General features: G+C 41.1%; 1 protein-coding gene across 2 annotated transcripts in view; it reads left to right on the top strand.

Annotated features, from left to right (window-relative positions):
- The first annotated feature begins 339 nt into the window (after nucleotides 1-339).
- NCK1 (NCK adaptor protein 1) overlaps nucleotides 340-20,800 on the top strand; it is a 72,106-nt gene continuing 51,645 nt past the window's right edge. Inside the window, exon 1 of one of the 2 annotated variants that reach the window (XM_036332475.1) lies at nucleotides 340-434. The gene's annotated coding sequence lies outside the window, so the exon portion shown is untranslated. The remainder of the gene's footprint in view (nucleotides 435-20,800) is intronic. The other variant, XM_036332477.1, reaches the window with a different exon arrangement.

The raw sequence follows: 20,800 nt of genomic DNA, 5'->3' as shown, positions 1-20,800 counted from the left end.
ATTTTTTTTTTTTTTTGGCTGTGGAGTCTCTCTCCGCAGCGCGGAGGAGGAGGGCCCACAGCAGGCAGCCGGAGAGGAAAAAAGCGACGGGAGCCTGATGAAGGCCGGCGCTTCTCACTCTCCGGCTCGTTCTCCGCCGCGCAGCCTCAGCTCAGTCCACGCCCAGCACAGCGCTTGACTGACAGGCAGCTCCGCCCAATCCCGGTGCGGCGGATGGAAGGGACGGGGAGACCGAGCCTATCAGAGGAGGTCAAGAGAGGGTTTCCTGCCCGAGCGGACCCGCCCACAGCCTCGCGGCCAGTCGGCGTTGCATCTCCGCCCGCCCGCTGCGCGAGCCCCGCCCCTTTCCCCAGAGCTACGCGGCGGCTGAGCGGAGGCCTCGTGCCGTAACGGCCATCGCGGCGGCCGCGGCGGCGTCTGGGTGCCCTCGTCAGGTGAGCTGGGGCCGCCGAGGCTCGGCAGGGGGACGGAGAGACGGCCTTGCCGGCGGGCAGATGCACGGGGAGCCCTTCCTTGTCCCTGGCGCTCACACAGCCTGCTATTCGCGGCGTCGCTTCCTCTTCCCAGGCGAAGTTAGCCCCGGGCGCCGTCTGCCGGCCCGGAGCTGAGCCGAAGGGGGCGGGGAGGCCCGTCGGCCCGGCCTGGGCGTCTGCACTGAGGTTTCGCGCGACCCTCCGGCCACTATCTCGGGGGTGAGGGGCGTGGCCCCGCGGCTTTCCTGTCCGCCTCCGGCGTGCCGGGTCCGGGTGAGCACCCCGGGCGGCCACCCCTGCGAGGTTGGGAGGTCCAGTGTGCGGCGTGCGTGCTTCTCTGCTTCTTTTCCTCCCCAAATCCCGTTGCCGGTTGTGACCTAATGCAGCCAGGAAGGTAGGGACGTGGGAGAGGAGGGAAGGGGGGCGTTCGCCTCTAGCCTGAGCCCCGTGCGGCGGGTGGACATCCTCGGGATGCTCCCTCTGCCCCTCCCCCAGCCCCAGCCCCAGCCCCAGCCGGTTCCCTGGTCCTTGGGAGATCGGGGATATTTTCATCGGAGGGACCTGTGGTAGGTTCCTACCTGAGTTGCTTGGGTTGTGAGCTTTTGACTTGCCTTGTAATATATCCGGTAAAAACCGACCTTGGTTGGCTGATTTTGTAACCTTATGCGTTCCCATAAAAGTTAAATTTGCCGTTAGAAGCTCAGGAAGCTGGGTTTTGTTCAGGGCTGAGAACAGTTACATTATAGACGCTCAATTAAATTCGAGCTGATGAACTGATCAGCTAAAAATAATTCTACCCATTAGATTCTGTAAGAAAGCTGACAAGGTAGGGAAGAATGAAGTTAAGGAGAATTTTTTAAAATCCCACCTTGGGTGGTGAGCAAAGAAGCTCAATGTCCGGTCAAAATGGGTAAGTGTTGCAGAAGTTACTCATTTTTAAAAATCTTTGGTAGATTTATGAAAACTCACCTGTACAGTTTATTAAGCATCTGGAGAGCACTGTGCCTAAAGGTTCAGTTTTCAGCGAGGTCACAAAGTGAAGGGTGAGAATTCAGGAAGAAGGTTTTGTTTGGGAATTGTCGATAATATTCAGTTTTTAAATAGGCATCCCATTCACAGTTGGATAGTAACTCAAGAAATATGCATTGGTAGTTTCATTCCATCTTGATTACAAACTCTGAGATTTTTTTTTCTTTGGGAAAATTGTGATCTGTGAGAATTAGCTGTGGTATCTGTGAACACTAGTTGCCAAGTGTTCAAGACTCCTTAACTGTGCTTGTTCACTTGCTTAATTTTAAATCGTGTACTTTATTTTTCTAAGCACTATCTTTTAGTCCATGTAAATAAAACTTGAAGTATACATACAATGTCTTTTTAGTTTATTGAGAGATACTTTGTGCCTTGGGTTTATTTTTCTTATGGACCTTTTGGACCTGCCAAAGTTCAAGGTAGATTTGATGTGATTATTGTTATAAATTACTTGTCAGGAAGACTTGATTTGATAAATACAGATGTAGTCCTTTTTTCTTATCATAGTTTTATAACTTTTAATATAGAAAAAATACCAAATGTTCTCTACCTACACCAGAAGATTAAATCATCATTTAGTTGATACATAAAAATCAGAGGAAACTCTGGAAATCACTAAGCACTTAAAAGATCTTCATAAATACTCTGCTGTGCTGTTTTAGGAAGACAACTAACAGGGCCAAAAATGACATTTAAAGATGAAGGCAACAATTTTGTCTGGATGATCCTCACTAAACTATTTCAGAGTTAGAATTTATAGTCTTTCCTTCAAAATTGATTCCATATGTTATGGTGATATTATGCTTTCAATTGCCCAGACACAAATCTTGGTTTTACCTTTGATTTCCTTGATTCACATATCATTGGCTAATTTTTCAGCCATTTTTTTGAAATTTCTCTCAGATACCTGTTTATTTCCTCTAGCTTTTAACTAGGTTTTCTGTCTGCCTTTTCTTCCTACTCAGTATATCCAACCTTCTGCCTAATCTGTTTTTTAAAAAATATGTTTTTATTGATTTTTAGAGAGAAAGGAAGGAAGAGGGATAGAAACATCCATGAGATGAGAGAGAAACATCAATCAGCTGCCTCCCGCACACCCCCTCGTGCGGATTAAGCTGCAACCCAGGAATCGAACCAGTGAGCTCTTGGTTCCTGGATTAAGACTCAACTGCTGAGCCATACTGGCCTGTCCTAATCATAAAATAATGTTTTGAACGTATCTCTCATTGTTAAACCAATAGCTCCCCGTTACCTATAGACCAGTGGTTCTCAGCCTTCTGGCCCTTTAAATACAGTTCCTCATGTTGTGACCCAACCATAAAATTATTTTCATTGCTACTTCATAACTGTAATATTGCTACTGTTATGAATCGTAATGTAAATACCTGATAAGCAGGATGGTCTTAGGTGACCCCTGTGAAAGCATCGTTTGACCACCAAAGGGGTTGCGACCCACAGGTTGAGAACCGCTGCTATAGCCTATAGTTCACATTATTAGCCTTTTAACAATCTGCTCAAAACCTGTTCTTCCTAATGACAGCACAGTTTCTCTGTAGGAACTGTCCACCTAACCCAGTGGTCGGCAAACTCCAGCTGGCGAGCCACATGCGGCTCTGTGGCCCCTTGAGTGTGGTTCTTCCACAAAATACCATGTGCGGGCGCGCATGTACAGTGTGATTGAAACTTGGTGGCCCATGCCAGAAGTCGGTATTTTGTGGAAGAGCCACACTCAAGGGGCCAAAGAGCCGCATGTGGCTCACGAGCCGCAGTTTGCCGACCACTGACCTAACCAAACCAATCTCTGGTTCTCATTTAGACTTTGTATTTTTCTATCTTTATATCTGTTGAGACTTTGAATGTCTACGCATAGCCTGCCTATTCTTTTAAAAGAAAATTGCCCTCCTAAGGTACCCAAATAGCAAAGGAACTCAAATTTTGTTAAGTTTCATTTTTGGTCCATCAGTGCAGCCTTCCAGATCTTTTGTTCTCTGTGTTGTTTTCTTTTGAACCCATAGCCTTTATTGTTTTATCATTCCTTTAGTTTTTTAATCTGATGTGGGCTTGTATCAACATATCATGGGACAGTATTGTGGGAAAGTTGGAATTCCACCTTCTGTTTATAAGGAAAATGCAACCCATACAGAATATCTGAATTAAAATGCACACATCTAGTGATGGTGTCAGAGCTGAGACATAACCTTTGATTTCCTAACTCTAGTACTGTGTGTTTTTACAAATTTTCTGTTTATTCTTTATGAAACTATACTACTCATCTCTTGCAATGTTGTTTTTTATTGCTTACTTCATATTACTTTGCATTTTGTGTATTTATGCCTTCTATAAATTCAGAACTTTTTTTTATGAGGACAGGAGAACCTTCATGATCAATTGAAACAATGATTTAAAAGTATACTTGCAGTCTTTTTCTATGCTTGTTAGATGTATCAACAGCACTAACAAAAATAATGTTCTCTACAGTTGTGTCTTCGACTCACTAAAAAGTGAATGAATCTTTTAAAAGTTTTACTACTGGAGTTTGTTTGAATCTCTTGATAAAGAGACTGAGTATTTGGGGGCCTTGAAAGTAGATGGGAACAATGTGATGGTTTGGAGGAAACCCGTGAGGCTTTATCCCTTAATTCAGTGGTTCTCAACCTTCTGGCCCTTATGTTGTGACCCAACCGTAAAATTATTTTCGTTGCTACTTCATAACTGTAATGTTGCTACTGTTATGAATCGTAATGTAAATATCTGATATGTAGGATGGTCTTAGGCGACCCCTGTGAAAGGGTCATTCGACTGCCAAAGGGGTCGCGACCCACAGGTTGAGAACCGCTGATAAATGTAATGATTTTTCTAAAAGTGATCTTGTTGATTCTTAGAACAGTAACACTTTTACATTTTGCTACTTTGTCACTTTGTTCATCTGTGAAGAACCAGATTATTGAGCAATCCACTTATTGAGCAAAACATTCTGAAAATCATTTGTTCTTTTTGGGAAGTTAGATCTTTTATACATACATATATTTGCTCTTCATATTCCTCCCTTCCCCCCTTTAACTCTAAAGTTTCTCTGAATAGCGAGCAGCCTTGATATTTACACACACACACACACACACACACACACACACACGGTTGCCTTGATATTTTTATATATATATTGAATTCAGAGAGGAAGGGAGAGGGAGAGAGAGAAACATCAATGATGAGGGAGAATCATTGATTGGCTGCCTCCTGCATGTCCCCCACTGGGGATCGAGCACTGCAGCCCAGGCATGTGCCCTTAACTGGAATCGAACCCGGGACCCTTCACTCCGCAGGTTGACACCCATCTACCCAGCCAAACCAGCTAGGGCTGCCTTGGTGTTGTTGCTTTTTCACATTTATTTATATAGCAAGAGTTGAATGATGTAAGACAGGTAGGTAGCACAGAAAGATATCAGGTGAAATATCCCTGGAGAGGATGCTTTACTCTTTTGGTCTGAAACAAGTTTAGAAGCTATTATTCTTTTAACTTTTGGTTGTTTATAATGGTTTTTATTTGTTTAAGTAAATTATCTGCTAAAATAAACAGTTGAAACACTGATTCTTGTTTCTTTTTTTATTCCTGAAATTGTACTTAAGGACATAAGTATGGTATGAATAATTTCCACTTTTGTTCATACAGACCAATTGAATAAAGCAGTGAGAATATGGCTTGGGGACATCTTTTAAAAAACAGGTGCATCTGAAAAGGATTTTGTTGTTTGTTTTTAAAGAATCAGCCTTCCAAAAATTTCAGTACATACTTCCCAAATCATCTTGCCTCTAGATCAATTCAAATAATAGATATAGCGAAGAATTTAATGTGCCTTGTATTCCAGCTATATTACAGAAATGTTTAAGGCATTGGAAATGTTTCTTTGGAAATGCTTGATCACCTCAAGGTACTACATGTTCTTGAATGATAACAATTTTTACTTTTAGAAACATTTAGAATACTTTGTGTACAACCCCTTCTTCCCAGAATTCTTCCCGGGGAAGTTTTTCTTTTTCTTTCTTTTTTTTTCTTTAAAAGGCCTATTTTTGCATTTGTAGACATATACCCATCACCCAGATCAAGGTATAGAGACTATTTGTAGCGCTCCAGAATACTCTGTCATGCTTCTCAATCAGTATCTCCTATCCTCAAAAGAAATCACTATTCTGACTTACATAATCATAGATTATTTTTGCCCGTTTTTGAACTTAATAGAAATGGAACCATACAGTATGTACTCTTTTGTGGATGGCTGTTTTGCTTAGCATTGTGTTTATGAGATTTATCCATGATGTTGGGTGCAGCAATAGTTTTTTTATTTTATTTTTTCCCCCCACTGATGATAGTATTCCATTGAAATAATACACAATTTTAAAAAATGAGCTACTAATGGGTATTTGGTTTTTCCCAGTTTTTTTTTAACTATTATGAATAAAGCTGTTAAAAACATTTACTTAGAAGTCTTTTAGTAGACATACACACATATTTTTTATTTTTAATGTTTTTATTGATTTCTACGAGTAAGGGAGAAGGGGGAGAGAGAGAGAGACACATAACATCAATGATGAGAATTATTGATCAGCTGCCTCCTGCACGCCCCCTACTGGGGGTTGAGCCCGAAACCCAGGCATGTGCCCTGACTGGGAATTGAACTGTGATCTGCTTCGTGGGTTGATGCTCAGCCACTGGGCCACACCAACTGGGCTAACTCATTTCTTTTTGGTATGAATACCTGGGAGTAGAATTGCACTATCCTTGTCTATCAGTTTTTGAACCGGCTTGATCCAGCTTTCTCCTTTTACAACAAAACTGGTGACTCTGCTTTTCCCCTGTGTTAAATCTGTTGCCTGTGAATTTGATCCCTCCTTTAAAAAAAAAAAAAAAAAAAAATATATATATATATATATATATATATATATATTTATTTATTTTTTTTATTGATTTCAGAGAGGAAGGGAGAGGGAGAGATAGAAATATCAATGATGAGAGAGAATCATTGATTGGCTCCCTTCTGCACACACCCCACCTGGGATTAAGCCTGCAACCTGGAATTGAACTTTTGACCTCCTGGTTCATAGGTTTGACACTCAACGACTGCCGGCTGGACTTGATGCCTCCTTTTGATGGAGTATATACCACCATAGATTCCTGTGAAAGGTTGCAATCTTGCATTAATATTTTTTTTCTTTTTTTTGTCTTCCTGCTTGATTTGGTTCAGTAATGAATTCTAGATTGGAAATAATTTTTCTTCAAAATTCTGAAGGCATCTCTCTGTTATTTTCTAGCTTTTGAGAATTCCGAAGACATTCTGATTCCTAATCCTAATGTTTTCTGCTTTTCTGGAATTTTGTATCTCTTGTACTGAAATTTAATGAGTGTGTGACTTGGCATGCATTCATTTTTTGTGTTTTCCTGGATATCGTGTCCTCCAAATCTGCAAAATTATGTTCATCAGTTCTGGGAAGTCTTCAATTATTTCATTGATGGTTATATTAGTTTTCTGGGACTGCCATCACAAAATACCACAGACTGGGTGGGACAAATAACAGAAATTTATTTTCTCACAGTTCTTGAGACTGGAAGTCCAAGATCAAGGTGCCGTCAGGGTTGGTTTCTGATGAGATTTCTTCCTGATTTATAGACAGTCTCCTTTTTCACAAAACCTTTCTTGCTCTCTCCTTCTTTAGGGGCATCAGTCCTTTTGGATTATTTACGGCTCCACCCTTATGACCTCATTACCCTCAGTTGTCTGTTATAGTCCTTATCTAGAGTTTCAACATGAATTTTTGGGGTGACACAATTTAGTCCATTACAGTGGGTGGTTTCCTCTTCCTTCTGTTTCTCTCTGAAACTTCTCTTATTTGTTTGAATCTCATAGGCTAGTCCTCTCTTCGTTTTTTTCTGCTGTTTTTCATCTCATAATTTTTTTTGCTCTATTTTATGTGAAAGGCTTCTTTAATATTTTCTAAGCCTTCTGTTGAAAATTTCATTTTTGCTGTCAAGATACTAATTTCCTGCCCTGGTCTGTGTGGCTCAGGTGGTTGGGCGTTGTCCTATGCACTGAAAGGTTGCTAGTTGAATCCTGGTCTGAGCACATGCCCAGGTTGCAGGCTCGATCCCTGGTAGGGAGCATGCAGGAGGCAGCCAATGGATGCTATGCTCTCACATCGATGTTTCTCTCCCCCTCTCCCTTCCTCTCTCTCTCAAAATCAATAAACTATTGGGGGGAAAAAAGAATTTGATTTCCCAAGAGCTCTTTTTATTCTCTCATTTTTTGTATAGAGAGCATCCTGTACTTGTTTCATTGTTGTACTTTTCTAATTTCTGAGGCTACAAATTATTATTTCTTTAAAAATGTTCTTTTCTTTTTGCAGACTATTTATTCTATATTGACCTCTAACTTTTATGTTGGAGGCTTATTTCAGAAGTCATTAATCTTTGGCTATTATCTCCTGATAGTAAACCTGATTTAATCGTGACTTAAATACTGGACTTAATTGCGTGGTGGTTTGAGTGAGCCAGTTTTTGAGAAAACCCTGTTATATGAGGGGTGTTTCCTCTTGTGTCAGGTTCATGAGGGGAAAACTCAGTCTGCTTGAGGGCTGAAAGTTTGTCCACCAGGGTTATGTGTGTGTGAGGGGATTTGGGGGGACTGGATTTCTCATTCCCCCACTTTCGGTAGGGTATGCAGACCTTTAATTACATCTGGTTACTCCTCATTCAGAGCGGGGTAGCCAACCATCAGGTAGATTTGGGGATTTAACTGCTTCTCAACTTTTACCCAGTCTTCCGTATTTAACTCTTGCCTCAATTTAAGTAGTATGAGGTACTACCACTTCCTGAATCTTTTGAGAATTCCAAGGTATAAATTGGATTTTTCAACTCCTATTTAGGAGTTAGGGTTAGCTTCACTTTTCCGGAGTTCACTGAGTAGTTGCCGTTGTCCATCTGTCTTTTAGCTTCCGATATTTTGTTGCTTATTGTTTCCTTTCCTGTTTGCCCTGTGTAAATTTCTTTTTTAAAAAACTTTTCTGTATTCCACCGTTTTAACTGCAACTCCTCAAAAATGCTCTTTGTACTGCTCTTATTTAAGAATGATTTATGTATAAAAAAGGAATATATGACAGAGACTGTGTATGTCCCAAAAAGCCTAAAATATTTACTATCTGGCTCTTCACAGAAAAAATTTGCCTACCCTGTCCTTGTTACAAAGTTTCCCGTTTACTTTAATAAAGCTGTTTCTAGCCTACTACTATTTTTACTTGCACTCAAGCTTTACAATCTTGGAACTTCCTGGAGCTTTTTGTTTTAATTAGTTTAGTGCATGTCATGGAAGTAATGACTAAGAATTGGTAGGATATACTCTATTATCAGAGCTGTGAGATTTTTAAAAAATGTAAAATATCAAAGAGTGGGAAAAGCAAAATGTTGATGAAATAAGTCACAGAACACATAATATGCGTATGTATGCATTGTTCTTTGTCTTGTCATCTAGGTGCAAAACATAGGTGCATGTACTTTGAAGAATGGGAAAAGGGGCAGTTGTAATATTGAGAACAGCCCAAGTCATATTTTAAATGAGTCATTTTCATCAGCCCTCTCTGTAGTTGGAAAATCATAATTGGCAGAATAAATCTGTTCTGGGCAAGAAGCTGTTCCAGGCAGTGACAATACATATCCTATATAATAAAACCCTAATATGCAAATCAACCAAACGGCAGAATGACCAGTTGCTATGAGGTACACTGACCACCAGGGGGCAGACGCTCAACACAGGAGCTGCTCCCTAGTGGTCAGTGTGCTCCCACAGGGGGAGTGCCGCTCAGCCAGGAGCCGGGTTCACGGCCGACGAGTGCAGTGGCAGTGGCGGGGGCCTCTCCTGCCTTCACAGCAGCGCTAAGAACTGCGAGAGGGTGCAGGCTGGGCTGAGGGACTCCCCCACCCCCAGTGTACAATTGCCTTGCACCGGGCCTCTAGTACATATACACTGAGTGGCCAGATTATTATGACCACCCCATCAGTACTTCGTTGGGCCACATTTTGCCTTCAATACTGCAGCGATTCTTCTTGGCATTAACTCCACGAGATGTTGAAAGGTGATGCGAGGAATCTGACACCATGCCTGATGAATAGCACTGTCCAGTTCTGTGAGATCTGATGGTTGTGGAACTAGCTGCCTGATGACTCTTTTAACTTCGTCCCACAAATGCTCAATTGGATTGAGATCTGGTGATTGTGGGGGCGACCTAAGCAAGGTAAAGTCTCCCTTATGTTCTTGATACCACTCCTGCACAATATGAGCACCGTGGCATGGCGCATTGTCTTGTTGGAAGAAGCCATCTCCATTGGGATACGCCATCAACATGTTAGGATGAACCTGATCAGCAATGATACTTAGGTATGTTGTGCTATTCAGATGTTGTTCCACACGAATTAAAGGGCCCAAATCATGCCAGGAAAACATGCCCCAAACCATAACTGCCCCCACCAGCTTGAAGGGTTCTATTCATGCATGTGGGGGTGCATGCTTTCATGCTGTTTCCGCCAAATTCTCACTCTGCCATCCTCGTGATGCAACTGGAAACGTGATTCATTAGACCACATGACTTTTTTCCAATGCTCGACTGTCCAATCCTTGTGTTCCTGTGCAAATTGGAGACGTTTTATCTTGGTAACTGCAGACAGCAAGGGTGTTCAAACAGGCCTTCGGCTTCCATATCCCATACGATGCAGTGTATGGTGAACAGTGCGTTCAGAGATCATTTGAGAGGATCCCTGATTAAGATCTGCGGTAATTTGATGCACTGTTGCCCTTCAGTTGTCTTGTACCAGTGTTGCCATTCTTGTTCTGCCCTAACATTGACTAGTCGCTGACAGCCACAATTCGCACATTCAGACCCAGATTTTCGCTGACAGTCCAGTCTTTAAACACTTTAACAACAGCTGCTCTTGAACATTTAACAAATTCAGCTGTTTTGCTCCATGGCTCCGAGCACCAACAATAATCCCACGTTCAAAGGCTGTTAAATCGCATTGTTTACCCATATCCACGACTTGTACTGTTGTGATAAACAACCTGCTTACCTATTTATAATGGTCTGGCCTTCTAGCAACTTCAGTGCGAAATTATAGCTAATTTGCCTACAAACGTCAGGTGGTCATAATAATCTGTATATGTGTAAGTATGTGTATATATACATGTATCTATATGTATAAAAGCCTAAGCGACCATTAGGACTGAACAACCGGAACAAACGGTCGACCAGTCGCTCTGACCCGCACTGACCACCAGGGGGCACATGCTCAACGCAGGAGCTGCCCCCTGGTGGTCAGTGCGCTCCCACAGCCAACCACTTGTGGCTGTCTGGCGGCGTCCGTTCCTTCTGTGCCCAGCTGGTGACTGTCACCACCTCTCCCAACCCCGCCTGTGGGACGGGGACCCAAAGGTGGGTGGTGGTGGATGCAGCCTGTCCCTCCCCTGGCCGGCAGTCCCCAATTGACCTGACTCTGATTGGCCCTGATCGCCGGCCAGGCCTAGGGACCCCACCTGTGCATGAATTCATGCACCGGGCCTCTAGAGAGTGTGTGTGTGTGTGTGTGTGTGTGTGTGTGTGTATGCATGCATACATATATGTGTGATTGTATTTTCCTACCTGAAATGAGAGGTAATATTAATGTGAGCCACATGCCAGATGTCAGAGTGGGAGAAATAGGAATTACATTGTTATAGGAAATATCTTTTCTTTAAAGTCCTGACTGCAGACATACTCAAATATGTTTAGTCTTAATTGTATGAGGAGTCTCATTACAGTTTTCTTATGAAATTCTTTCTCTCCTCTAAATGGTATCTTGTCACTTATTTTTTAATATGTATATTATATTCCAGATTTGTTTCTATGAATATACAAATTTATGCTCACTTAAAAAAAATAGGATCACATGCTATATATTGTTTTCTGACTTGGCCTTATAAATAAATGTTCTTCTATGTCAGTATATATAAATTTAAATATTCTGGAGTCAGCTTAAATTCTGACATAGGCTTCATAACTATTTGGGCTTAGGCCACTGTAAGCCTCATTTTTCTGATCTGTAAAATGGGGATGATACCTAATCAAAAGATTACTATAAGGCAGGGGTGGGCAAACTTTCTGACTCGAGGGCCACAATGGATTCTTAAACTGGACCGGAGGGCCGGAACAAAAGCATGGATGGAGTGTTTGTGTGAACTAATATACATTCAAAGTAAACATCATTACATAAAAGGGTACGGTCTTTTTTTTTTTTTTTTAGTTTTATTCATTTCAAACGGCCCGCGGGCCGTAGTTTGCCCACGGCTGCTATAAGGTTTAAATGAGAATCTGTTAATCCATTTAACTGCTAAGCAGTGTTTGATGAACATTTAAAAGCTTTAGAATTAATTTCTAGATGTGAACTAACTGGGTCCAAAGATATAAATGTTTAAAATGTTTCTGTTGCCAAACTGCTATTCATAAAAACATAAACAAACATCTTACCAACAAATAGTGTTCCTTAACTCTGTGTCATTATTCTAATTTTTGCTAACCTAGTAGGCAAAAACTGATAGAACTAATAGAATTAGACAAATTCATAAGTATAATATGGTATATTTTAGCATAACTCTCTGAATAATTAGTAGAATAATAAGTAAAAAAAGATTTTGAACAACATAATTAACAAATGAGTCTAAATGACATACATTGAACATTTCACTCAGCACCTGCAGAATATAGATTTTTTTTCAATTGCCTATGGAAATTTTACCTAAATTGACATATGCTGGACCATAAAAAAATATGAAAAGTGTATGCTTTGAAATACTGGAATTAAGCCAGAAGTTTATTGCAAAAAAATAACTAAAAAATTGTCAGCTGTTTTGAAAACTAAATAATATATTCCTAGGCAACCCAGAGAGTAAAGAAGAAATAACATTAGACTGTTTTGAACTGAGTGATGAAAATATGACATATAACTTATGAGATACTGCCCTAACCAGTTTAGCTCAGTGGGTAGAGCATCAGCCTGCAGACTAAAGGATCCTGGGTTCAATTCCGTTCAAGGTCATGTACCGTGGTTGCAGGCTTGGTTGTGTGCAGGAAGCAACCAATCGATGTGTCTCTCTCGCATCACTGTTTCTCTCTGTCTCCCCCTCCCTTCCACTGTCTAAAAATCAATCAGAAAAATATCTTCGGGTAGGATTAATAACAAAAAAAAAAGAGCAAGAGGTAAGCCATGCTTAAAAGAAAGTTTATAGCCTTGAAATGCATGTAGTAGAAAGAATAAAGGCTAAAATCAATTAAGAGGACTTTTGGGTAAAAGTAGATAAGTGAAAGATGCATTTGCTTTAACTACAAAGCTTACTAAGGTGATACACTTAAGGATATTTTTTTAAAGATTTGAACTACACAGGTAAAAAGTATTCAAGAAGAAATAAAATTTGCAAACTGGAAAGCAAATGGACTAATAGAAACTTCTTAGTAGACTTAAAAAAGTGTTCAATCCTAATAGAAAAGAATCCTCAGGCTCAAGAATAGATAGGTAGCATCAGGCATTTTTGTCGAAGGGGTGAGAATGGTGCTAAAAATAGGATTGCTTGAAACTGTTTAAGAAGCAGCTCAGCCCTGGCTAGTGTGGGTCAATCATGCCTCTCTCACCACCATCCCCTCTGCCCCCCAGGCAACCAATCCATGTCTCTCTCACACATCCATGTTTCTCTCTTTCCCCTCCCTCCCTCCCCTCCCTCCCTCCCTCCCTCCCTCCCTCCCTCCCTCCCTCCCATTCTAGCCACACCCACCAGGGCTCTCTAAAAATCAGTGGGGAAAAAATATCCTTAGGTGAGGATTAACAAGGCAAACAAAAAATGAACCAGCCCAATCAGTCATAATGGCTAAAAAGAATAAACAACCCAAATTTCTACCAATTGAATCATCTATAATAATAAAAGTGTAATATGCAAATCGACCGAACGGCCCACCAGCAGAACGACCATCCAGATGACCTTCTGGACGAAGCCGGGGCTGCGAAGGCCTACTCTTGCACGAATTTCATGCATCGGGCCTCTAGTGGGTAAATAAAATGCATATCCATACAATGGAATATTATTTGGCAATAAAAAGGAATGAAGTGGTGATACATGTTATAACATGAATGAACCTTGAAAACATTATGGTAAGTGAAATAGCCAGTCACAAAAAGACCACATATTGTATGATTCTCTTTGTTTGAAATATCCAGAAAATGTATTATCTATAGAGACAGAATAAATTAGTGGTTGGCTAGGGCTGGAGCAGGAGAAGATTCGAGGGAAATACCTGATCAAGGGTACTAGGGGTTTTTTTGGTATGATTAAGTGTTCTAAAATTGATTGTGGTGATGGTTGCACAACTCAGTATACTAAAAACCATTGAAAATGTGCACTTTAAATGGGTGAGTTGCATAGCATGTGAGTTATATCTCAGTAAGCTATTTTTAAAAAAAGCTTCAACCTAGGTCTCTGTCAATTTGTATAGCTAAGTGACTGCCCTGTCAGAAGACTGAAAATTTATTCTCTGTAGGTGTCAAATAAAGCATCTTTTAGAGAGGGTTGGGCACTAGACATACCATAATTGAAGGGCAGGTGTCCTACTGAAAACACTTGGATTAAATGAAATATGCTTAGTGTTAGGATCCTTATTGAAACCACCTCTCCTATTTGGCTCCCAGAACCTGGTAATCAATTCAGAACTTAGAGGATGCTTCTTTTACTATTATACTAGCCCGAGAAGAAAAACTATGTTATTCATTATCAGCTTTTAAAGCCTACTTTTAAATATGAGAAAAGCTTTTAATATGAGACCAAAACAAATAGAAAAAAAGAATTAGGACCAATCAAGACAAAAAAACAACAACAAAACAACTGCTGAAAATTAGAGGAGAAGAAGAAGAAAAGATTCAGCAGAAGTAGAGAAAACCTCTCATAACGTACAGGAAAAGATGGAAGATAGGTGAAAAAGAAAATTTAAAGGTCAGTTTAGGAGATCAACTTTCAAGTAATACTAGTGCCAGTGAGAGAGAACAGAAAAGAACAGAGTAGAAATATCAGTGAAGTATTTTTAAAATCCACAATTTGAGAAACATTTTGCAGATTGAGAGCCCTTTGGGTGCCCAGGACAGTGGTTGAATATAGATACACACTTTCAATTGGGTCTAGTCAGGAAAATGGAGGCCACACCACTTATAACAGAATTTAATATAAAGAATTGTTTAGCCAGATGATATAGGTTGAATTGTGCCCCTTCCCCCCAAAGATATGTTGAAGTCCTAACCCAGGGGTGGGCAAACTTTTTGACTCGAGGGCCACAATGGGTTCTTAAACTGGACCGGAGGGCCAGAACAAAAGCATGGATGGAGTGTTTGTGTGAACTAATATACATTCAAAGTAAACATCATTACATAAAAGGGTACGGTCTTTTTTTTTTTTAGTTTTATTCATTTCAAACGGGCCGAATCCGGCCCACGGGCCGTAGTTTGCCCACAGCTCGACCTAACCCCTAACATGTTGGAATATGATTTTATTTGGAAATAGAATCTTTATAGAGATAATCAAGTTAACAGTGAGATCATTAGAGTGTATTCTAATCCAATATGTTTGGCATTTTAAAACGGGAAATTTGGACATAGATGCACACAGAAGAATGCCTGAGGCTACCTGAAACTGGAAGAAGGGCCTAGAACAGATCCTTCCTTAGCCCTTTGTACACCGTAAGCATCTATAGACACAATTAAATTCAAAATATCATGGTGTGTGGGGATGGTTTCTGTTTTGGACATGTGACAGTTAACTGGCTAATTAGTGCCTTCAGAGAGAGGATGGCCCACCCATACCTTGATTTTAGACTTCTGGTGGCCACAAAGGTGGTATGGATTTCTGTTTTAAGCCAACCCATTGTGTGTTTGTTACAGCAGCCCTCAGAAACCAATACACTAGATAATTGGGGAGCTGAAAAGGAAGTAAGCAAACACTTAGATATCACAGAAACAGTAACTTTAGTAAGTATAGCAGATCCTTAAAGTCGTGGAATAAAGTCATTTTGTTCAACCATGTTTCTTTATTCAATGAAATGCCATAGGAATATAACTCTTGTTATATAAATTAGCTTATGATAAAATTGTTTCACTTACAATCACAGAACTAGTCAACTATATTAAGTGAGGATTTACTATAATTACTAGTCCCTAGGGCTGGAAGAAAAAAGAGATTGGGTTTATTAGAATTTAGAAACTTGAGGAGTGGCCCTGAAGAGGTGAAACTCAGATTTCTGAGCTGCCTGCTCAGGAAGTGTAGGTATCTTAGGAGACTTGCTGAGGTTGGTCTGGGAATGGTAGGTAAAACACAAAAGCAAAAAATGGCTAACTTAGAACCAATGCTGCTATTGAGACCACTGCTATTGGCAGAGTGAAGGTCATTGGTTGTTGGTTGTTGGTTGTTGGTTGTTGGTTGATGCTGACCTGAAGGAGTATCTCTTTGTTCCCTCCTTTGTTTTAGTGTCTTTCTGGCGCCCCTATAGGCTATCTGATAGAGCATGCTAGCAAAGAAGTGTGATTTGCAGGGTTCCAGCCCCCTTCCCATATTACAAAGCACAGTGGAATAGAGTAGGTTTGAAGCCTATTAGCTTAAAAATCCACATACACAGACACTGAGGTGTGTCGTGAAATTTTGTAGTATCTGGGACAAAGCAGATCCTATAAACTTTCTTAGGGGGCAAATGAGTCACATTTCAGAGATTCAGCATTCTCAAGTGCAACCTCACAAGCTAAAAGACTGTGAGCAATGCCCTCAAAATCTGAGGGAAAATGATATCCAAGCTAGAATTCTTTATCCAGCCAAAATTATTGAGCATAAATATAGTATAGACATTTTAAGACTTACAACCAAAAATTTCTCTTGCTGCTTTTCTTAAAAAGCTATTGTCTGATTTGCTTCACCCACCAAAAAGGAGGAGTAAACCTCAATGAAAGAGGACAATGATACAGGAAATTAAATTCTAGAGAGACAAATGGGATACTTAAGGTGATAGTAAAGAGGATTCCCTGAATGCTAACTGATCCTATATAATAATCCTATATAAGAAAAGGGTAATATGCAAGTAGACTGAATGGTGGAACAACCAGTCGCTCTAACAAACACTGACCACCAGGGGACGGATGCTCAATGCAGGAGCTGCCCCTTGGTGGTCAGTATGCTCCCACAGGGGAGGTGCCATTCAGCTAGAGCTGTGCTCATGGCTGGTGAGTGCAGTGGCGGTGGTGGGAGAGGCTAAAGATGTCCGACTGCCAGCTTGGGCCCACGGGGAGCCGTCCTAAGTTGGACATCCCTCAAGGGCTCCCTGCCTGGGCTGGGCTGAGAGACACCGTCCCCCCCCCCCCCTCAGTGCACAAATGTCATGCACAGGGCCTCTAGTTATCAGATAAAAGAACAGTAAGTCCAGATTTGAGCATGTGAGAAGGTGATGGTAGATTTTTGAAAATAATAGAATACCTGATGTCTGTATTAGACAATAATTTAGGCAATTGGCAAAGAGTTTAAAGTTGAATTAGTGATGTCTTTTCTTTGTTTAGCTTTTTATATTGAAGTTTTAGAGCAAGGGTCCTCAAACTACGGCCCGCGGGCCACATGCAAATACAAATATTGTATTCCCGTTTTGTTTTTTTACTTCAAAATAAGATATGTGCAGTGTGCATAGGAATTTGTTCATAGTTTTTTTTTAAAACTATAGTTCAGCCCTCCAACGGTCTGAGGGACAGTGAACTGGCCCCCTGTTTAAAAAGTTTGAGGACCCCTGTTTTAGAGCATCATCACTCTTTCTTAGATGATCTCATTCTGTCCTATGATTTTAAATAGTATTGGTATGTGGCTGGTTCACAAATTTATGTCTCTAGGGAAGATCTCTGCCCTGAACACCAGAGTCATATTATCTACTGCTGTATAAAAATCACTCCAAAACTGAATGGCTTAAACAATAACCTCCCTTACCCGCCCCCGCCTCCCAGTGTTTCTGTGATTTGCATGTGGACAGGGTTTGGGTGGAGATGGCTTGTTTCTAAGTTCCATGTGTTATCATTTAGGCTGGCCTGAAAGATTTATTTTTAAAATAGCTTATTTACATTGTTGACAAGTTGGTGTTAACAGTTGGCTGAGACCTGCTTGGCTGGCTGTGTGTTAGGGACCTTGATTCCTCTCCATGTGGATCTTTATAGAGGCTGCTTGGGCTTCATCATAGCTCCATAAACAAGCATCTCTAGGGTGTTCGGCAGAAGCTGTAATACCATTTATGACAGCCTTTGAAGTTGAGTAGCTTTAATTCTGCATAGTAATAAGCATACCCAGATTCACTGGCTCTCCTCCCATCTGGAGGTGTGGTCTAAATCACTTAGTAAGAAAAACAAATAGGATGGGAGATTCTATCTTAGCTGTCTTTGAAATGCAATATGCCACATATCAAGCTGTTTCCTTGATATTGCCATTTGGATATCTCATAGGCATTTTGAACTTAAAGATAATAAAAACAAGTCTTCATTCCTTTACTCTTAATCTGCACCCCCATCCCCATTTGTCCACTCCTCAGTATTTACCATTTTGTTAAATGGTGTTGTCATCCACTTAGTAGCTATAAGCCAGGTAGGTGTCATATCTGACTCCTTTTTCACCCCTCAATCCATCATCAAGTCTTGTCTCTTCCATCTCTATAATACAACTTGAATTTTTTGGTTCTCTATCTAGATGGTCATTATACCACTCATCTTATCTTCACTTGGACTATTGGCCTTCTGTTTTCTGTGGGATTGTTTTTGATTGGTGATTTGTAACATCCTGTTATTTTATGAAATACTAGAGGCCTGGTGCATGAAATTTGTGCACAGGTAGGGTCCCTAGGCCTGGCCGGCGATCAGGGCCAATCAGGGCCTTTTGGTTGTCGGCTGGGAACTTCCCCAGCTGCCAGCTGCCCAATGGGGCCTTCCTTTATTCCGTGCTGCCCCCTGGTGGTCAGCGCATGCCATAGCAAGTGATCGAACTCCCAGTCTCCCAGTGGAACTCCTGAGGGGACACTTTGCATGTTAGCCTTTTATATATAGACTAGAGGCCTGGCGCACAGATTTTGTGCACGGGGTGGGAGGGGGTCCCTCAGCCAGGCCTGGGCCCTCTCACAATCGGACCCCTTGGGGGATGTCTGACTACCAGTTTAGGCCTGATCCCCGCAGGCAGTCGGACATCCCTCTCGCAATCTGGGACCTCCCGCTCCTAACCACTCGCCTGCCTGCCTGCCTGCTCAGTGCATGTCATAGTGACCCGTCGTCTCAGTCTTTCTGGTCGTTCCACCCTTCCGGTCACTGAGCTTTTATATATGTAGATAATTGACATAATAGTATTATATTAGTTTCAGGTGCACATTATGACGACTGTACTTGCTAGTGTCAATATAAGAAACATCCAAACCTTTAGAGATTTTATGAGTTTATATGAGCCAAACTGACAATTGCCAGGAAGCAAAATATCAGTAGGTTAAGAAAATGCTCCGGAGAATGGCAGTTTTGCAGTTTATTTTATATGTTATAATCAAAGGAGGAGGCATAAGGAAAGTTACATGAAAATCTTTGGTGGTAGTTATTATGGAGGAGAGAGAAAGCAAAGCAGAGAAATCTGAGATTGGATAAAGAGTAAAACAGAAAAATTCTTTTATATTGGTGGGTACAGGGTATTAAACATTTATAGCACATAGAAATAGTATGTGGGGAACAAGATAACAATGAGGGGTCCATGGTCTTCTGCTCTGGTGGGAGATTGTGTCCTGACATTCTAAAGTTATGTTATCCTAGATGCCAAGAGACAGTAGGGTCAGTTATGGTAAGATTGACTTTTGTCAAGGAAGATATGGGCCTAGGACACGACTACCTGCCATGACTTGCTTTTAGTTAGGAAGTTTTAATTTAAGTAACCACATCCTATGTGGTTCTTAAGGTCTCTGAATTTGTAAGGCCTGCCATGCCTGAGCTTGTCAGGTTTAGTTTGAGGCTCCTTTTTCATCCACACTGGTCTTTTTATTCTCTACACCCCTCCCTCTCTATTTTTTTATTATGGAAAAATACACATAAAATTTATTATCTAACCATCCACTTAGTGTACACTTCAGTATTGTTAATATTCACATTGTTATGCAACCAATCTTGAGAACTTTTTCATCTTGCAAGACTGAAACTTTGTATGCATTAAACAACTCCCCATTCTGCCATTCTCCTCGCCCCTGAAAACCACCATTTTACTTTCTTTTTCTATGAATATGATTGCTTTAGGTACCTCATGTAAGGGGAATCATGCAGTATTTGTCTTTTTGGTGACTGCTTTATTTCACTTACTGTAATGTCCTCAAGGTTTATTCATGTTGCCTCGTCAAAATTTCCTTCCCTTTTAACGCTGGTATTATCCCATTGAATATATACACCATATTTTGTTTATCCATTCATCTCTTGATGGACACTTGGTTGCTTCCACCTTTTAGCTATTATGAATAATGATGCTATGAACATGGATGTACAAATACATATCCAAGTCTCTACTTTTAGGAATAGCTCTGTTTAATTTTTTTAGTAACTGCCATACTGTTTTCCATAGTGGTTGGACCATTTTACATTTCCACCAACAGTACACAAAGGTTTCAATTTCTCCACATCCTCATAAATTATTTTTCCCCCTCCTTCCCTCCCTTCCTTCTTCCCTCCCCCCTCCCCTTCTCCCTCCCTCCCTAATAGTGTTATTGGTGGGGTGTCCTCCATGTCTCCACCTATTACTGGTGGAAGTGGGCTTCTTGGGGTGCCGTAGGAAAAAGAATTTCTGGAGGTCCCCATGGGACAATGAAGTATTGTGGAAACTTTTTTGGTGATGTAACATTCAGGGAGTTTCCCTCCAAGGTCCCGTTTCCTTTCGTCTTGCCATGGAAAAAGTTCCATTTTGTCTTCAGAGCTAGAATCAAAGCCATTGCTCAGAGTTTCCAGACTTTCCATTCCATGTTGAGGCATAGTCCATTCCATCATCTGGTTAGCTTAGCTTGTATTCCCAGCTGCAGTCCATTGCTTGTGGGGTCCCCATGCCCATATAGGCCATGCAGCTTCTACAGCCACATGGTGGGTGAGCACTGTGGGTCGCAGAACAAGTGACTGCAAGGAAACTGGAGCAAAGCAAGAGGAACAAGAGACAACTTTTTGTTTTAGGGATTTAACTGGGAAC

This window comes from Myotis myotis, unplaced genomic scaffold, assembly GCF_014108235.1.
Source record: "Myotis myotis isolate mMyoMyo1 unplaced genomic scaffold, mMyoMyo1.p scaffold_m19_p_13, whole genome shotgun sequence".
In the NCBI taxonomy this organism is placed as follows: domain Eukaryota; kingdom Metazoa; phylum Chordata; class Mammalia; order Chiroptera; family Vespertilionidae; genus Myotis; species Myotis myotis.
Note: the sequence above shows the minus strand (reverse complement) of the source record. Positions and strands in the feature narration are given on the sequence as shown.